Source organism: Lagenorhynchus albirostris, chromosome 9 (genome assembly GCF_949774975.1).
Source record: "Lagenorhynchus albirostris chromosome 9, mLagAlb1.1, whole genome shotgun sequence".
Lineage (NCBI taxonomy): Eukaryota > Metazoa > Chordata > Mammalia > Artiodactyla > Delphinidae > Lagenorhynchus > Lagenorhynchus albirostris.
The window spans coordinates 32,402,182-32,422,842 of NC_083103.1; the positions used below are offsets into that span (position 1 = coordinate 32,402,182).

The 20,661-nt window shown below is 36.6% G+C and overlaps 1 protein-coding gene across 1 annotated transcript in view; it reads right to left on the reverse strand.

Annotated features, from left to right (window-relative positions):
- The window catches only part of LUZP2 (leucine zipper protein 2), a 445,330-nt gene that overhangs the window by 227,127 nt on the left and 197,542 nt on the right, over positions 1–20,661 (reverse strand). The window lies entirely within an intron of this gene.

A 20,661-nucleotide genomic window follows, 5' to 3' on the forward strand; every position in this document is an offset into this window, starting at 1 on the left:
GGGGGGACAAACTTGGGGGTGGAACCAGAGCAGAATGGAGGGGCTTTGCTTCGCCCTTGGTTTGTAGGGAATGAAGTGCACTGAAAAGGCATCCCTTTCAAAATCTCTATTGCTATTAAAGAAAATACCTCTAAAAATCAGTCAATAACTATAGTAATTACAGTGAAATTTGAACAGACTTGTTCTCTATTACAAGGAAGGAAAGACTTATTATCATACATATATATGTACATTTTTTCCCATTTTTCTCATATGGACTTTGCAAGATAATAAGACAGGTATTGTAATTCTACTTTTGCCGATATAAAAGACTGGGCTCAGAAAAATTAAGTTACTACCCTAAGATCCTACTTAAGGAATGAATGAACAAGTAGTGTGTATATTTGTGTGTGTGTGTATTTATATATATTATAGCAAGTGTGCACGTGTGGGGGAAGAATGTAGACAAGGAAACAGTTGTCAGTGCAGCACAGAACTATACCTGATAGGGAAAGGTTAAAAATGAGCTATTGGGAGTTGCGTGTCCTGTGAGGAGCTTCAGCGCACGTCCCGAGCTGAGGTGTCGGCTCAGCCGTTTCACGGGGAGCTCTCGTTTGAAGGGCTGGTGGCAAGGCCTCTACATGCGCCCCGCTATGAGCGAGCGAAACAGACTAAACGCGAAGGGAAAAAAGGTGGATGGGCTAAGCCTGAAGTGAGATTGCCAGATTTATGTCCTTTCTAGATGAAATGTGGATCCTTTAGCAACAGGAGTATTTATACTTCAAAGTGGAAGTTAGGGGGACCTTGAAGATGGCGGAAGAGTAAGACGCGGAGATCACCTTCCTCCCCACAAATACACCTACACGGGGAACAACTCCTACAGAACACCTACTGAAGGCTGGCAGAAGACCTCAGACCTCCCAAAAGGCAAGAAATTCCCCACGTACCTGGGTAGGGCAAAAGAAAAAAAGAAAAAACAGAGACAAAAGAATAGGGACGGCACCTGCACCAGTGGGAGGGAGCTGTGAAGGAGGAAAAGTTTCCACACACTAGGAAGTCCCTTCGCGGGCGGAGACTGCGAGAGGCCGAGGGGGGAGCTTCGGCGCCGCGGAGGAGTGCACAGCAACGGGTGCGGAAGGCAAAGCGGGGAGATTCCCGCACAGAGGATCGGTGCCGACCGGCAATCACCAGCCCTAGAGGCTTGTCTGCTCACCCGCCGGGACGGGCGGGGCTGCGAGCTGAGGCTCGGGTTTCAGTTTCGGTTGGAGCACAGGGAGAGGACTGGGGTTGGCGGCTTGAACGTAGCCTGAAGGGGTTAGTGCACCACGGCTAGCCGAGAGGGAGTCCGGGGAAAAGTCTGGACCTGCCGAAGAGGCAAGAGACTTTTTCTTACCTCTCTGTTTCCTGGTGCGCGAGGAGAGGGGTTTAAGAGCTCTGCTTAAAGGAACTCCAGAGATGGGCGCGAGCCGTGGCTAAAAGCGCGAACCCCAGAGACGGGCGGGAGACGCTAAGGCTGCTGCTGCCGCCAACGAGGGGCCTGTGTGCGAGCACAGGTCACTCTCCGCACCCCTCTTCCGCGGAGCCTGTGCAGCCCGCCACTGCCAGGTTCCCGGGACCCAGAGACAACTTCCCCGGGAGAACGCACCGCAGGCCTCAGGTTGGTGCAACGTCACGCCGGCCTCAGCCGCCGCAGGCCCGCCCCGCACGCAGTGCCCCTCCCTCCCCCCGGCCTGAGTGCGCCAGAGCCCCCGAATCAGCGGCTCCTTTAACCCCGTCCTGTCTGAGCAAAAAACAGACGCCCTCCAGCGACCTACACGCAGAGGCAGGGCCAAATCCAAAGCTGAGCCCCTGGGAGCTGTGAGAACAAAGAAGAGAAAGGGAAATCTCTCCCAGCAGCCTCAGAAGCAGCGGATTAAAGCTCCACAATCAACTTGATGTACCCTGCATCTGTGGAATACATGAATAGACGAGTCATCCCAAATTGAGGAGGGAGGTGGGCTTCGAGAGCAAGATCTATGATTTTTTTCCCCTTTTCCTCTTTTTGTGAATGTTTATGTGTATGCTTCTGTGTGAGATCTTGTCTGTATAGTTTTGCTTCCACCATTTACCCTAGGGTTCTATCCATCCATGTTTTTTTTAAAATTTTTTCCTTAATAATTAATTTTAATAACTTTATTATTCTTTCTTTCTTTCTTTCCTTCCTTCCTTCCATCCTTTAGACAACGAATCATCCCAAAATGAGGAGGTGGTCTCTGAGAGCAAGATTTATGAGTTTTTTTCCCCTTTACCTCTTTTTGTGAGGGTGTATGTGTATGCTTCTGTGTAAGATTTTGTCTGTATAGCTTTGCTTCCAACATTTGTCCTAAGGTTCTATCCGTCCCTTTTATTTTTTTCTAAATAAGTATTTTTTAATTCAATAACTTTATTATACTTTACTGTATCTTCTTTCTTTCTTTTTTCCTTTTTTCCCTCCTTCCTTCCTTCCTCCCTCCCTCCCACCCTCCTTTGCTTCTTGCCTTCTTTCCTTCTTTGCTTCTTTCTTTCTTTCTTTCTTTCTTCCTTCCTTCCTTTCTTTCTTTCCTCATAGTTCTACTAATTCTCTCTACTTTTTCTTCCTTTTATTCTGAGCTGTGTGGATGAAAGGCTCTTGGTGCTCCAGCCAGGAGTCAGGGCTCTGCCTCTGAGGTAGGAGAGCCAACTACAGGACACTGGTCAACAAGAGACCTCCCAGCTCCACATAATATCAAAGGGCGAAAATCTCCCAGAGACCTCCATCTTAACACAAGCACCCAGCTTCACTCAACGACCAGCAAGCTACAGTGCTGGACAACCTATGCCAAACAACTAGCAAAACAGGAACACAACCCCACCCATTAGCAGAGAGGCTGCCTAAAATAATAAGGCCACAGACTCCCCAAAACACACCACCAGACGTGAACCTGCCCACTAGAGAGACAAGATCCAGCCTCATCCACCAGAACACAGGCACTAGTCCCCTCCACCAGGAAGCCTACACAACCCACTGAACCAACCTTAGCCACTGGAGACAGACATCAAAAACAGCGGGAACTACGAACCTGCAGCCTGCAAAAAGGAGACCCCAAACACAGTAAGATAAGCAAAATAAGAAGACAGAAAAACACACAGCAGATAAAGGAGCAAGATCAAAATGCACCAGACCTAACAAATGAAGAGGAAATAGGCAGTCTACCTGAAAAAGAATTCAGAATAATGATAGTAAGGATGATCCGAAATCTTGGAAATAGAATGGACAAAATGCAAGAAACAGTTAACAAGGACCTAGAAGAAATAAAGATGAAACAAGCAACGATGAACAATACAATAAAGGAAATTAGAAGTACTCTAGATGGGATCAATAGCAGAATAACTGAGGCAGAAGAACGGATAAGTGACCTGGAAGATAAAATAGTGGAAATAACTACTACAGAGCAGAATAAAGAAAAAAGAATGAAAAGAACCGAGGACAGTCTCAGAGACATCTGGGACAACATTAAACGCACCAACATTCGAATTATAGGGGTTCCAGAAAAAGAAGAGAAAAAGAAAGGGACTGAGAAAATATTTGAAGAGATTATAGTTGAAAATTTCCCTAATATGGGAAAGGAAATAGTTAATCAAGTCCAGGAAACACAGAGAGTCCCATACAGGATAAATCCAAGGAGAAATATGCCAAGACACATATTAATCAAAATGTCAAAAATTAAATACAAAGAAAGCATATTAAAAATAGCAAGGGAAAAACAACAAATAAAACACAAGGGAATCCCCATAAGGTTAACAGCTGATCTCTCAGCAGAAACCCTACAAGCCAGAAGGGAGTGGCAGGACATACTGAAAGTGATGAAGGAGAAAAACCAGCAACCAAGACTACTCAACCTGCAAGGATCTCATTCAGATATGATGGAGAAATTAAAACCTTTACAGACAAGCAAAAGCTGAGAGAGTTCAGCACCACCAAACCAGCTTTACAACAAATGCTAAAGGAACTTCTCTAGGCAAGAAACACAAGAGAAGGAAAAGACCTATAATAACGAACCCAAAACAATTTAGAAAATGGGAATAGGAACATACATATCGATAATTACCTTAAATGTAAATGGACTAAATGCTCCCACCAAAAGACACAGATTGGCTGAATGGATACAAAAACAAGACCCTTATATATGCTGTCTACAAGAGACCCACTTCAGACCTAGAGACACATACACACTGAAAGTAAGGGAATGGAAAAAGATATTCCATGCAAATGGAAACCAAAAGAAAGCTGGAGTAGCAATTCTCATATCAGACAAAATAGACTTTAAAATAAGGACTATTAGAAGAGACAAGAAGGACACTACATAATGATCAAGGGATCAATCCAAGAAGAAGATATAACAATTGTAAATATTTATGCACCCAACATAGGAGCACCTTAATACATAAGGCAAATACTAACAGCCATAAAAGGGGAAATCGACAGTAACACATTCATAGTAGGGGACTTTAACACCCCACTTTCACCCATGGACAGATGATCCAAAATGAAAATCAATAAGGAAACACAAGCTTTAAATGATACATTAAACAAGATGGACTTAATTGATATTTATAGGACACTCCATCCAAAAACAACAGAATACACATTTTTCTCGAGTGCTCATGGAACATTCTCCAGGATAGATCATATCTTGGGTCACAAATCAAGCCTTGGTAAATTTAAGAAAATTGTAATTGTATCAAGTATCTTTTCCAACCACAATGCCATGAGACTAGATGTCAATTACAGGAAAAGATCTGTAAAAAATACAAACACATGGAGGCTAAACAATACACTACTTAAAAATGAAGTAATCACTGAAGAAATCAAAGAGGAAATAAAAAAATACCTAGAAACAAATGACAATGGAGACACGACGACCCAAAACCTATGGGATGCACCAAAAGCAGTTCTAAGGGGGAAGTTTATAGCAATACAAGCCCACCTTATGAAGCAGGACACATCTCAAATAAACAACCTATCCTTGCACCTCAAGCAATTAGAGAAAGAAGAACAAAAAAAAAAAAAAAAACCCAAAGCTAGCAGACGGAAAGAAATCATAAAAATCAGATCAGAAATAAATGAAAAAGAAATGAAGGAAACAATAGCAAAGATCAATAAAACTAAATGCTGGTTCTTTGATAAAATAAACAAAATAGATAAACCACTAGCCAGACTCATCAAGAAAAAAAGGGAGAAGACTCAAATCAATAGAATTAGAAATGAAAAAGGAGAAGTAACAACTGACACTGCTGAAATACAAGAGATCATGAGAGACTACTACAAGCAACTCTATGCCAATAAAAAGGACAATCTGGAAGAAATGGACAAATTCTTAGAAATGCACAACCTGCCAAGACTGAATCAGGAAGAAATAGAAAATATGAACAAACCAATCAAAAGCACTGAAATTGAAACTGTGATTAAAAATCTTCCAACAAACAAAAGCCCAGGACCAGATGGCTTCACAGGTGAATTCTATCAAACATTTAGAGAAGAGCTAATACCTATCCTTCTCAAACTCTTCCAAAATATAGCAGAGGGAGGAACACTCCCAAATTCCTTCTACAAGGCCACCATCACCTTGATACCAAAACCAGACAAGGATGTCACAAAGAAAGTAAACTACAGGCCAATATCACTGATGAACATAGATGCAAAAATCCTCAACAAAATACTAGCAAACAAAATCCAACAGCACATTAAAAGGATCATACACCATGATCAAGTGGGGTTTATTCCAGGAATGCAAGGATTCTTCAATATACGCAAATCTATCAATGTGATAAACCATATTAACAAATTGAAGGAGAAAAACCATATGATCATCTCAATAGATGCAGAGAAAGCTTTTGACAAAATTCAACACCCATTTATGATAAAAACCCTCCAGAAAGTAGGCATAGAGGGAACTTTCCTCAACATAATAAAGGTCATATATGACATACCCACAGCCAACATCGTCCTCAATGGTGAAAAACTGAAACCATTTCCACTAAGATCAGGAACAAGACAAGGTTGCCCACTCTCACCACTCTTACTCAACATAGTTTTGGAAGTTTTAGCCACAGCAATCAGAGAAGAAAAGGAAATAAAAGGAATCCAAATCGGAAAAGAAATTGTAAAGCTGTCACTGTTTGCAGATGACATGATACTATACATAGAGAATCCTGAAGATGCTATCAGAAAACTACTAGAGCTAATCAATGAATTTGGTAAAGTAGCAGGATACAAAATTAATGCACAGAAATCTCTGGCATTCCTATATACTAATGATGAAAAATCTGAAAGTGAAATTAAGAAAACACTCCCATTTACCATTGCAACAAAAATAATAAAATATCTAGGAATAAACCTACCTAAGGAGACAAAACACCTGTATGCAGAAAATTATAAGACACGGATGAAAGAAATTAAAGATGATACAAATAGATGGAGAGATATACCATGTTCTTGGATTGGAAGAATCAACATTGTGAAAATGACTCTACTACCCAAAGCAATCTACTGATTCAATGCAATCCCTATCAAACTACCACTGGCATTTTTCACAGAACTAGAACAAAAAAATTCACAATTTGTATGGAAACACAAAAGACCCCGAAGAGCCAAAGCAATCTTGAGAACAGAAAAGGAGCTGGAGGAATCAGGCTCCCTGACTTCAGACTATACTACAAAGCTACAGTAATCAAGACAGTATGGTACTGGCACAAAAACAGAAATATAGATCAATGGAACAGGATAGAAATCCCAGAGATCAACCCACACACATATGGACACCTTGTCTTTGATAAAGGTGGCAGGAATGTCCAGTGGAGAAAGGACAGCCTCTTCAATAAGTGGTGCAGGGAAAACTGGACAGATACATGTAAAAGTATGAGATTAGATCACTCCCTAACACCATACACAAAAATAAGCTCAAAATGGATTAAAGACCTAAATGTAAGGCCAGAAACTATCAAACTCTTAGAGGAAAACATACGCACAACACTCTATGACATAAATCACAGCAAGATCCTTTCTGACCCACCTCCTAGAGTAATGGAAATAAAAACAAAAATGAACAAATGGGACCTAATGAAACTTCAAAGCTTTTGCACAGCAAAGGAAACCATAAACAAGACCAAAAGACAACCCTCAGAATGGGAGAACATATTTGCAAATGAAGCAACTGACAAAGGATTAATCTCCAAAATTTACAAGCAGCTCATGCAGCTCAATAACAAAAAAACAAACAACGCAATCCAAAAATGGGCAGAAGACCTAAATAGACATTTCTCCAAAGAAAATATACAGACTGCCAACAAACACATGAAAGAATGCTCAACATCATTAGAGAAATGCAAATCAAAACTACAATGAGATATCATGTCACACCAGTCAGAATGGCCATCATCAAAGAATCTAGAAACAATAAATGCTGGAGAGGGTGTGGAGAAAAGGGAACACTCTTGCACTGTTGGTGGGAATGTGAATTGGTTCAGCCACTATGGTGAATAGTATGGAGGTTCCTTAAAAAACTACAAATAGAACTACCATATGACCCAGCAATCCCACTACTGGGCATATGCCCTGAGAAAACCAAAATTCATGAAGAGTCATGTATCAAAATGTTCATTGCAGCTCTATTTACAATAGCCCGGAGATGGAAACAACCTAAGTGCCCATCATCGGATGAATGGATAAAGAAGATGTGGCACATATATACAATGGAATATTACTCAGCCATAAAAAAAACGAAATTGAGCTATTTGTAATGAGGTGGATAGACCTAAAGTCTGTCATACAGAGTGAAGTAAGTCAGAAAGAAAAAGACTAATACCGTATGCTAACACATATATCTGGAATTTAAGAAGAAAAAAAAAATGTCATGAAGAACCTAGGGGTAAGAGAGGAATAAAGACACAGACCTACTGGATAATGGACTTGAGGATATAGGGAGGGGGAAGGGTGAGCTGTGACAGGGCGAGAGAGACTCATGGACATATACACACTAACAAACGTAAGGTAGATAGCTAGTGGGAAGCAGCCGCATGGCACAGGGATATCGGCTCGGTGCTTTGTGACCGCCTGGAGGGGTGGGATAGGGAGGGTGGGAGGGAGGGAGACGCAAGAGGGAAGATATATGGGAACATATGTATATGTATAACCGATTCACTTTGTTATAAAGCAGAAACTAACACACCATTGTAAAGCAATTATACCCCAATAAAGATGTTAAAAAAAAAAGTGGAAGTTAGAATAAATCATTCCTTTAGAAATCACTTGAAAAAAAAAAATGAGCTATTGTAATGAGGTGGATGGACCTAGAGTCTGTCATACAGAGTGAAGTAAGTCAGAAAGAGAAAGACAAATACCGTATGCTAACACATATATATGGAATTTAAGGGGAAAAAAATGTCATGAAGAACCTAGGGGTAAGACAGGAATAAAGACACAGACCTACTAGAGAATGGACTTGAGGATATGGGGAGGGGGAAGGGTAAGCTGTGACAAGGTGAGAGAGTGGCATGGACATATATACAGTACCAAACGTAAAATAGATAGCTAGTGGGAAGCAGCCACATAGCACAGGGAGATCAGCTCGGTGCTTTGTGACCACCTAGAGGGGTGGGATGGGGGGTGGTGGGAGGGAGGGAGACTCAAGAGGGAAGAGATATGGGAACATATGTATATGTATAACTGATTCACTTTGTTATAAAGCAATTATACTCTAATAAAGATGTAAAAAAAAAGGATTAATTGGTACACACAGGTGATTAGAGATTAGAATCACAAATCCAGAGAAGAATTCCTGGTAAAAGTAATATAAAATATACGCATTTTGAAAGATAAATAGAATTTAGCTATATGAAAGGGGGAAAGCACATGTAAATACTAATGAAAATGAGCTTACTGAATTAAAAAATAAGTGCATAAATGTCAGAAGGTTTGGAGTAGAAAATGGGGGTAGAGAGATTTGCTGCTGAAATGAGGTTATGGAGAGCATGAGCAAAAGTATGCAAAACTCTTAAATGATGGTTAGGAGTATGGGCATTGCTTGGAAAACAAGGGAGGACATGGAAGCAATCTAAATGTCCATCAACAGAGGACTGGATAAAGAAGATATGGTACATATATACAATGGAACATTACTCAGCCATTTAAAAGAATGAAATAATGCCATTTGCAGCAACTTGGATGGACCTAGAGATTATCATACTGAATGAAGTAAGTCAGACAGAGAAAGAGAGGTATCGTATGATATCCCTTATATTCGGAATCTAAAAAGAAATGATACAAACGAACTTATTTACAAAATAGAAACAGACTCACAGACTTAGAGAACGAACTTATGGTTCCCGGGGGAAAGGGTGGGGGGAAGGGATAGTTAGGGAGTTTGGAATCGACATGCACACACTGCTGTATTTAAAATGGATAACCAACAAGGGCCTACTGTATAGCACAGGGAACTCTGCTCAGTGTTATGTGGTAGCCTGGATGGGAGGGGAGTTTGGGGGAGAATGGATACATGTATATGTATGGCTGAGTTGCTTTGCTGTGCGCCTGAAACTATCACAACATTGTTAATTGGCTATACTCCAATATAAAATAAAAAGTTAAAAAAAATGACACACATAAACTTATCTATAAAAGAAAAGGAAAAGAAAAAAGAATCAAGGGGAAGCAATTGAAAGGTTTTAAGCAGGGAGTGACATGGTCAGTTTTATGTTTTGCAAAGATTTCCCTGGCTAAAGACTAGGAAATGCACTGGAGGATGGAAAAATCTAGAAAAAAGGAGACTGCTAAGGCAGTTACCACTGAAATAAGCCACGGGAAAGACTGTGGTGGCCTAAATTCGTTTAGAAGCAGTAGAGACAGGGAAGCTTGGCTTGATTTCAGCAAAACATACAAAACTGAATCAATAATGTATAATTAAAATTTTTTATTTTGTATGTGTGTGTGTGTGTTATAGGGAAAGAGTGGGAAGGAGTTAGTTATTAATGTTGCCATGTCTCTGGTTTAGGCAACAGTTAAGCACAGCCCTTCACTGAGAGAGAATCCATTGTATGAACAGCTTTTTAGTCAAAGTTGGGTTGACAAGTTCAACACTAAACTTGTAGGAAAATAGCTCAAATTCTCTCATCTTTAGTTTCTTTGTCTGTAAAATGCAATGCTACACGACCTCACACAGATTGTTATGTGTTAGTTGCAGCAACTTATGTAAGTCTTTCAACCCACAGTAGATAATTCATTTTTAAAAGTATAAAATATTTATGACTGAGAAATTTGATGAATTTACAGTCTTTCTGCAGAATTACAAAGTAACTGGGTCTACCAATGGCCTTAGTCATGATTAATAAATGCACGTCATCTGCAATAGGTTTCTATTACAATTCTTTGCCTTTTCTCATTTTTTAAATGCAGGTTTCTAACACTCTTCATATTCCTCTTGTTTGAAGGAAATTGGAATGCTCCACTGCAAGAACATCAATATTTCTCCCTGGCCTTGAGATTTTCACTGATGAACAGTAATCGGCCAGTAATAAGATAGTTATTAATGCCCCAGGTTTCCTTTCAGACTTATTAGCGAAGTCAAATAATGAACAGCAAGGCACATCGTCATCTACTTCTAATTATACAACCTTACTTCATGACATGATTTTTTTTTCCTGAATATTTGTGACAATAAACACATCTCTAAAATTATCTTAAGTGACCATAATAAATCACAGTGCTAGATTACAAGCACTGACAATGTATTATATGCAAGATGGTCTTACATATATTCATTCACTCATCTAATCTTCAGAAAAACTCTATGAGATAAACACTAGTATTAATAAACACTAGTATTGGGGCTTCCCTGGTGGCGCAGTGGTTGAGAGTCCGCCTGCCGATGCAGGGGACACGGGTTCGTGCCCCGGTCCGGGAAGATCCCACATGCTGTGGAGCACCTGGGCCCGTGAGCCATGGCCGCTGAGCCTGCGCGTCCGGAAGGGGCCACAACAGTGAGAGGTCCGTGTAAAAAATAAATAAATAAATAAAAAATAAACACTAGTATTAATTCGACTTTACCGCTGAAGAAATTGAGTCATAGGAATAATAATTTCCAAGAACATATCAAGGAAGTGTATCAGTCAGTCTCCAGCGTCCACTGTCCTTGCCCTTATACTGTTAAGAACATACTGATTGGCTAGGACTTCTTTATAGATAAAAGTTCACTGTGCCCATCACAGAACTTAATCTGTGTGATTTCTTCCATCACTGTTGCATATATAAGTTTTCAGCATTTGGATTTATTTGCCATTTATTATTTGCCATTAAATAAAATTATGAATAGCATTTCCTTTATAATTATTTATAATTATCTTTTAATTTCATTCTCATATCTGGCATTCAAATAACATCATGAGGAAAGGAAAAACAATTTTAATTCCTTTATTTTCTGGCAAATACACTAAGAACCATGAAGAAATCATTTATCAGAAAAATATAGCCGAAAGTGTTAATAGCACCACTCTAGATTCAATCATTCAAAGACCTTATGAAAGGGGAAATCAGTTACTCTGTAGAAGTAAAGTACCTTGACAGAAGCAAGCATTGGTTAGCTCTTATCAGATCTTCTTACACTTACAAATGAGTGCATGTTTATCTTCCAATACATGTTTTTTCCCCGTAACATAAAACAAAAAATATGACCCTCATGCAGTCATGTTTTGCAGCTGTCTTGGAGCTCTTTCCATGTCTACCCATATTAAAATCCATTATGCCCATACTGTAGTATATTTCACCACTGGACATTTAAGGTGTTTTCAATTTTTCTTTCTTTCTTGAAAAGTAATGAAGTCCATATAAATGGGTGAAAATATTTTTCCTAAAATTTTCTATGACGTATGTTCCCAGAAGTGGAAATATTTCCCTCTAAAGTTGACACGTTAATTTTGATAGGCGACAGTAAATTGTCTTCCTGTAAACTAGGCTAGTCTGTACTTCTCTTATCAGTACAGTGTATTCTGATATTCTTCTCAACACTTTCACCTGAACTGGAAATTGTCCTCCCTCTCTTTATATAATATTTCTTGATGGCATGGGTGAACAATGATATCTTCTTTCTGATATAATTTCCAATCACTTCCATAGAAAGACTGATTATATTTTCATTACTTTAATCAGCACTTGTATTTCTTCCTCTATAAGTTATCTGTCTAGGCCATTTACCTATTTAAATTTTGGATTAGTTATTGTATTAATTTTCTGGGGCTGCTATAATAAGATACCACAGGATGGGTGACTCAAGCAACAGAATTTTTTGTCTCACAATTCTAGAGTCTAGAAATCCAAAATCAAGTTGTTGGTAGAGTTAGCTTCTTATGAGGGCTGTGAAGGAAGGATCTGTTCTAGGGCTGTCCCCTTGGCTTGCAGATGGCTGTCTTCCCTCTATGTCTCTTCACATTGTCTTCTATGTGCGACTCCATGTCCAAATTTTCCTTTTTTATAAGGACACCAGTCATGTTGATTTAGAGCACACTCCAGTGACCTCATGTTAACTTGATAAATTCTGCAAACACCCATCTCCAAATGATGTCACATATGATGGGTTAGGACTTCAATATATGAATTTTGGGGGGGACACAATTCAATCCATAACAGTTATCTAACATATTGATTTATAGACTGTCTGGGTCCAGTACGGTTTTTAGTTGTTATTACTGATATATGGAAAACATTTTCCAAATCTGTTATTGGTATTTCAATTTATCATCCCCTACAATTTTTGAAATATATTTCTAGATAAATATTTTCCTTTATGGCATCTGAATTGTTCTTGCACAGGTGGATCTTCTCCATCCCAATATTATTCTTTAAAAGTTTGTGTATGCTTATGAAAATGCATTAATTGTTATTGGTGCTAAACTACCAAATTAATTTTGGAATATGTTTTATACATATGGTAAAAGGTAGGAATATAACTTAGATGTGGATAGCCAATTGTTTTAGCATAATTGGGACAATCCTTTCATCACTGATTTTGAAATGACATTTTTCTTATGTATCAAATTCCTTTTTACTGTATGTTTTGAATTCTCTATTCTGATCTATAGATGAATTTGTCTCAGGGCCATATCATGGTTTAGTTACTGAAACTGTGCACTATATTTGATATTTCCTAGATTTTACCCTACTGTTTTTATTCATAGTTTTACTGAAATTTTTTTCTGTATTTGTTTCTTCTCAGTGAATTTTAGAATCAGCTTGTCAATTTCTCAAAAAACTCCAACAGGGAATTTAATTAAAATCTCATTCATATTATAGTTATATTTAGGTAACTAGATAACAATAAGGCATCTTCTGGTCCAGAAACATACAGTGTCTCATATATTGTTCTAGTTATTTTATACAATTCAGTAATGTTGTACAGTTATTTCATAGAGTTCTTATTCATTTCTTGTTAGACCTATTGCTGTTATTGTGGATGGATTTTTCCATTCAATTGTCGAAACGAATATTGCCAGCTTCTTTTAAAGCTATTGACTTTATATGTTGATCTTGATTCTGGATATCTTATTAAACAAACTTAGTTCTACCATTACTCAGTTGACTCGTTTGGCTTTTTTAAGTAGACAACACTTTTTTCTAACAGTTATAACATTTATTTTTTTTCTTTGCTAATTGTACTGGCTAAGACCTCCAAAACAAGGTTGAATAGAGAAAATGATGATATGTCTTTTATCTTGTGCTTGACTTTAAAATAGATGTATTAATTATGTTCCACCACTGAGCAAAATGTATGCAACTGTTTACTGTAATTTTCAGGTGATACCATTTTTCTCAGCCCATTTTTTAAAATAAAATTTCTATTGAGTTATAACATTCATGCAGAAAAAAATGCACAATCCCATGACAAAAAATTTTACAAACAGAAAATACACTTTTGAAAATACCCAAAGTGTATTTTCAAAAGCTCTCCCCAAATAGAGCTAACATTCTGACTTCTATTATTTTATAATCATTTGCCTATGTTTCAAATTTATACAATTATACTGAATGTCTTTTGTGTTTGACTTGTTTTATATAACATGAAATTTCTGTAGAGAAATAGTTTGTTATTTTTTATTTCTACTTGGTACAGTAGTAAATAATTATGCTGTAATGTAGTCTAGTGTTGACAGACACTTGTGCTTTGTTTTTTCCAGTTTTTGACTGTTGCGAATAATGCTGCTATTAATATTTTATATGCCTTGTATTTAACATATAAATACATGTATGCTGGGTATATATCTAAGAATGGAATTGCTCTATTATAGAGTATACCTTTGTACAACTTTAGTAAATACTGCCAAAGAACTCTCCAAACTGCTATAGAGTAGAAGTGGAGAAGTCCATTTCACACTCTTATTAACACTAGTATTGTCAGTATTTTTTTTTTACTTCAGTCACTCTAGTAGTTGTGTAATAGTATCTCAATTTAGCTATAATTTACATTTTACTGTTGATTCATAAAGTGAGCACTTTACTAAAGATAATATTTGCATATTTTTCTTTTATAAAATGCTTGTTCATGCCTTTTGCCTTTTTCCCATTAGTTTGTCCATTGCTTAATACTGATTCATAGGAGGTATTTATATATTCCAAATAGGAGATGTTTGTTGGTTAAATGTATTGAAAAAATTCCCTACTTTGCTGCTTGAAATCTCAATTTCTTAATGGTGTCTTTTGATGAGTACAAATATATTTGTATTGATAATACAAATATAGACCAAATTATTAACCTTTTATATTAGGAGTTGTCTCTTTTATACCCAAATTAAGAAATGTAGCCTTACTTACTATGTTATTTCTAGAAGCTTAATTATTGAATAATTAGTTAAATTATTCATTTAACTCTTCACATTTTAGGTCTGCAATCCACCTGAAATTTTTTGTATTGAATGACTTAAGGGTCAAAATACATTTATTTTCATATGTATATACAAATAACTCAGCACCATTTATTAGACATATAATTACTTCCCTGTATTTTGCAATGCCATTTTTTCATATTCATTTTCTAAATTAAAAAGTGCCTGTTCCTACATTATTTAATCCATCAAATTTTTCTATTCGTCTATCCTTTTGTTAATGTCATCGTCTCAAATAATACAGTTTATAAAATTGTGAAATGTAGATATCCCGTAATCTGAAAACTTGAATTTTATCTTTTTCTTCAAGATTCTCTTGCCCCTCATGGCCCCTGGCATTACCATATACCTTTTGGTTTGTCAATTTCAACAACAACAAAATAACTGTCAGTACTAATAAGATGTTTGTGTATTGACATTTTAAAAATACTAAATTTTCCGCTTTACCCACATTTCATTTATTTATTTAAAGATTATAAAATATTCTCTCAACATTTTATAGTGTTCTGTGTACAAGTCTTGTACCACTTGGATTAATAGCTAGATATTTGAATTTTTTATCTGATTATAAATGCGTTCCCTTTTAGACATTCATTTCCAATTTTATCTTGTTGGAAATGATTTTTCTCAGGCCATTTTGGATGGATTTAAAAATGGATTTTTGTATATGATTTTGCTTTCAGCAAACTCAATCTAAAAAATTATTTGTAGAATCTTTTGTATTTTCTACACAAATAATCATATTGTCTATAAAAAATGATAGTTTCTCTTTATTTTTTTTTCAATTCTTAAATCATTTACTAAGTTCTTTATCTTACTTTGTTATCAGAACCAAGAACCTTTTCTACGATGTTCAGTAGAATTGGCAATATAAATATCCTTTTCTTATACCAGATTGCAGGTATACAGACATCCTTTTCTTATTTCAGATGGCAGGGGAAAGCATTTCAATATCACAAATATGGTATTTCCTATAGGCCTTTTTATTCACTTTTTAAAAGCAATCAGTTTTTTTTTTTTTACTGATTGTTACTTATTTTGACTTTTTACTGAACAGTAAAAAGTTCCCTTTTATTTTTGGTTTCTTAATCTGTTCTGTTTTAGTTGTAAATTGAATTTGAATGCTGTCAAATGAGTGGGGTTTTCTTTTCATTACTGTACATGTTATTATTTACTCATAATTCTTTCATTCCTCCCTACCTTTGCCGTGTTGCAAATGTAGGCAGAATAAACATTCCAACACCACTCGGTTGGTCATGTAACACTCCCATGGAATGTTAGTGGACATGACACATCAAAGACTTTAAATATTGTTTGATTTTGTTTAGCCTCTTGTTTTCCTACTAATGGCTACAAGAAGAAATTCCCCCAGATAACTACTGCCATTTCAGGATTCTTCAGAAAAAAAAAAAAAAAAAGTAGAAAAAACATGAATTTGATTCATATTCTGAAGCAGAAATCACCTCAGTCACTCTTCAACCTGAGTTTGAAAAATTAGTATTATTGTAACCCATTAAGCTTTTGGAGTAATTTGTAACGTAGCAGTATCACATCAAAAACTTGTCTCATGAATGCATTTGTTGAGATGATCATACACATTTTTTCTTTTATACTATTAATATGCTGAATTACATTTTTTCTTTTATACTATTAATATGCTGAATTATATACATCTTATGTGTATAATTAATGATTGCATTAAGTCAATTTCTCATTATTGAAATTAATTCTTTATTATATATAATTCTGTGAGATTGCTAATATCTTGTTTAGGATTTTTCCATTTATTCTCATGGGAGAAATTCACTTGTAAATTTCCTTTCTCATTATATCCTTACAAAGCTTGGGATACAGGTTATGTTTAGTTCATGAAACAAATTGGGAAGTATTCCCTCTTTTCCTATTATCTGAAAGAATTTTTGTATGATTGGTAATATTTCTACCCTAAATTAGTAGAATCGATATGTATAATCATGGTCTGCAGTATCCTTTGTAGGAAGGTATTCACAGATTCAGTGATTTAACATATTCTTAACTATTCAGATATCCTAACTGTCCCTGTGTCAATATTAGGAAGACACATTAGTTTTAGGAATTTGTCCATTGTCATTCATTTTGTTCATGATTCTAGGTGTCAGCAATTTGGTCTGAGCGCAACTGGGCAGTCTTCATCTTGGCTGGGCTTACTCTTGTTTCTGTGATTCTCTGGTCAACTAAATGGCTCTGCACTGCTATTGACATGATGTCAGTTTGTCAGTGAAGACAGCTGGCCCAAATGTCTTCTTCCTCCAGCAAGCTAGCCAGCCTTGCTCATATTGCAGTTCATCAGGGTTCTAAGAGAATCAGCAGAGGTAAAGGAATGTTTTCAGGTTTAATCTTGGAATCACAAGATATCATATCTGCCATGTTATACTGGTCACAAAGCAAGTAACAAGTTCAGTCCAGATTCAAGAGGTAAAGAAATACACTTTACTTCTTGATGGGAGAAGCTTAAAAGTCATATTGTAAATGAGCATGTATGTAAGGCGAAGAATGATTATGGTCATATTTGCAAATGATCTGTTATGTAACCACAATTGCTGAGTTAATTCCTGTACTTCATTTCTCAGGGATTGGTCCTTTGAGTACTTGCCACCTTGTGCATTGGTGGTTCTCCAATGCCTTCAAAGGGATTTTTTTTGACTTTTTTTTTCAGTTTTTCCACTGGCTCCAAAATTGTTTGACAACAAACTTGTCTAATTTCACTAAAGATGAAACTTTTAGTGAATATTTGAACACTTTTATTTGCAACTACCCAATCTTACTGTCAGTTCAATTCTTCATTATCTAAATATTTATAGCACTATATTAATTGACTTCTTATTTGCTTCTCCAATCCATTTAATACACTGATTTCAAATCAGACTTTCTAAACTTAAAGTTCTATTTGGATCCACTTATAGTTCAAAACAGGTGGTTCCTTGGGCTATGTCAAGGTCAAGGCTGCTTGCCTTCTGGCTTGAAACTATCTTCATATTCCTTCAGTTTCCTTTGCTGATTCCTTTCATCTTATGTGTCCTGTGTTTGGTTAATTAGCAACTGAAGAGAATTTCTTGAAAATATTAAAAAAATTTTTTCTCTCTCTAGTTACGGGGCATGGGCTCCAGAGCGTGTTGGCTCTGTAGTTGTGGCGCGAGGGCTCTAGAGTGTGTGGGCTCTGTAGTTTGCGGAACCCAGACTCTCTAGTTGAGGTGTGGGGGTTCAGTAGTTGTGGCATGCAGGCTTAGCTGCCCTGCGGCATGTAGGATCTTAGTTCCCCGACCAGGGACCAAACCTGCGTCCCCCGCATTGGTAGGCAGATCCTTTACCACTGGACCACCAGGGAAGTCCCTAAATGTGTTTTTGTCCATTTTCACTTGTATGAATAAACTGAAACTGAAATTAAAATAAATCCCCCTAATAATCATATATTAAATTCTTCCTAATAGCCAAAACCCTCAGAAAACGTCATACTCTAGTATTAACACTTGATTTCACAACACGAAACCTCTACACACATCAAGCCAGTCTCTTCTCTTTCTCTATTCTCCATCTCCCTTCAGAGTCTTATATTAACAGTGTAATTTATTATAATATTTATTTATATGTAATATTTATTTATATTAATAGTATATTATTTATGTATGTATCATCATGTATATTATTTATGTATGTACGTTTTATGTATATTTATGTATATTATTTACGTGTACGTATATGTCTCACCACAAAATTGCAATTTTTGATTGCATGAATGTTGTCTAGTACTACTATTGCCTAGCACAGCATTTTCTACTGACAATGTTAAATTGTACCTGAGCCCTGTGCTCCTGGAAATTATCAGTGGTTAAGAAATTGACCCCAAACTTCGTGTTCTAGGAAATGTCTTACTGCCAAAAACGATCCTTCCCATATGACTTAGATCAGACTCACAGATGATCCCCTTGTCAACCTTTGACAAAGTCAAACATAGATCCTCCAAAGCCCATTATTTGTCTCATAAGTGATTATTAAGCAAAATATTTGCCTCCACTGACCAATGTGGACAAAATGCCTGCTACTTCATCTGATCAAATTATCACCAGGTTTCTTTCCTGCCCCAAGGTCCTTTGAAGGTTGTCCCGTTTTGAGCTTAAGCAAGTACTGGGAACTTAAGCAAGCATTGGAACAAGGAACACCACAACACCTCTCCCCAGCTTAACAATCCCTTCTGAGAATCAGCCAACAGTGAAGAAACATTTCCTGTTCACTTGTCTGATCACACCACCTGCTTACCCCACTGCCCCATACCCACTTCTTTCTAGCCTTGTGTTACTTCTGTCTATAAAAGAAAGCCTTTTCTGTCTTTACTCTAAGGTGAAGATTTAATGGTTAGAGCATTCTTATTGCAATAGTTTTTTGAATAAATGATTTCCTTAAGTCCAGATTGTTTTTATTTGCTAGCACATTGTGAAGTACTTAATAAATGTAGTTTGGCTGAATGAATTCTCACTTCTAGCTTTGGATGGAATTCTTACATCAGCCTGGGGTACATTTACCTACTCTTTGTTTGCCAATCTAGATAGAAAAATTGCCATATCTTACTTCCTCCATGAAATCTCCTCCTAGAACTATATAGTTCCTTCCTTTTCTGAATTTGCAGATCATTTATTCTGTCCATTTCTTCATTTTATAATTAATTGTTAGAGTTAGTATTTTTTAATGAGTTATTATACAACAACTTTTATAGAATAAAATGTGCTTGGAACCGTGTATCTCTTCCCTTTTTTTTCTAAAAGTTATTATTTAATTTCATGTTTAAACTCTCCTGGATTGGGCCAGTGAAAACCTCTACAAACTAGCTCTCATATCCTGTGACTTGTCTCCATCATTTGGAACTTTTCCTTATTCTTTTCGTTCCTTTGATGACCTGCTATAACCAATATTTCTGGATGTTTATTCCAAATGCAAATACAATGAAATCAATGACACTTATCATGGAGTAGTCTTAATGTTTCAACACCATTTTAAGTGTTTTTTAGTTTTTGTTTTAAATGAAAAAATCCTACAAGAGTTTTTTGAATACCTCTAGATTTAAACCTCATAAAATTCAAAGCTCTGGATTAGTGTTATGAGATCTCAAGAAACTTTGCTTTCCCCCCAAAAAAGAACAACAGTAATTGCAGAAATATAAACCTCCATTCAGACTGTCTGCAGCATTTCTGCTTATATATAAAGAATCATTATGGCAGCCCAAACTGTAGTTTCATGTTATTTATTCTTAAAAAAATAATATCTAATATTATGCACAAGTATATGTCAGACATGTGGCAGATATTTCACACATATCATTAATTCTCATAATCATCCTGAAATGTAAGTGACATTATACGTCCATTTTACAAGCAAGAAAGAAGAGATGCAGAGTAATTTCTCCAAGGTCACACAGATAGTATATCATGTAGGTAGTCTTCAACTCTAGATATATTTGATGACAAAATATTGCATTATATAGTCTCATTATAATAAATGAACCCAGTAGATATTTTCTTGGTTCCTTCTACATGTAGGAATCTTTGAAAAAATTATCAACATTAGCAATACATCATCGCTAATCCAGTGGCTTGCAATATATAGCTAAAATAGAACACATATGGAAATGAGGATAACATATGGCAAAATGTGATATGACTAAGTCATTAGGAGAGATCAACTTCAGGTTAAACAACCATGGAAAATTTAATGGAAGAAAAGATATTTGTG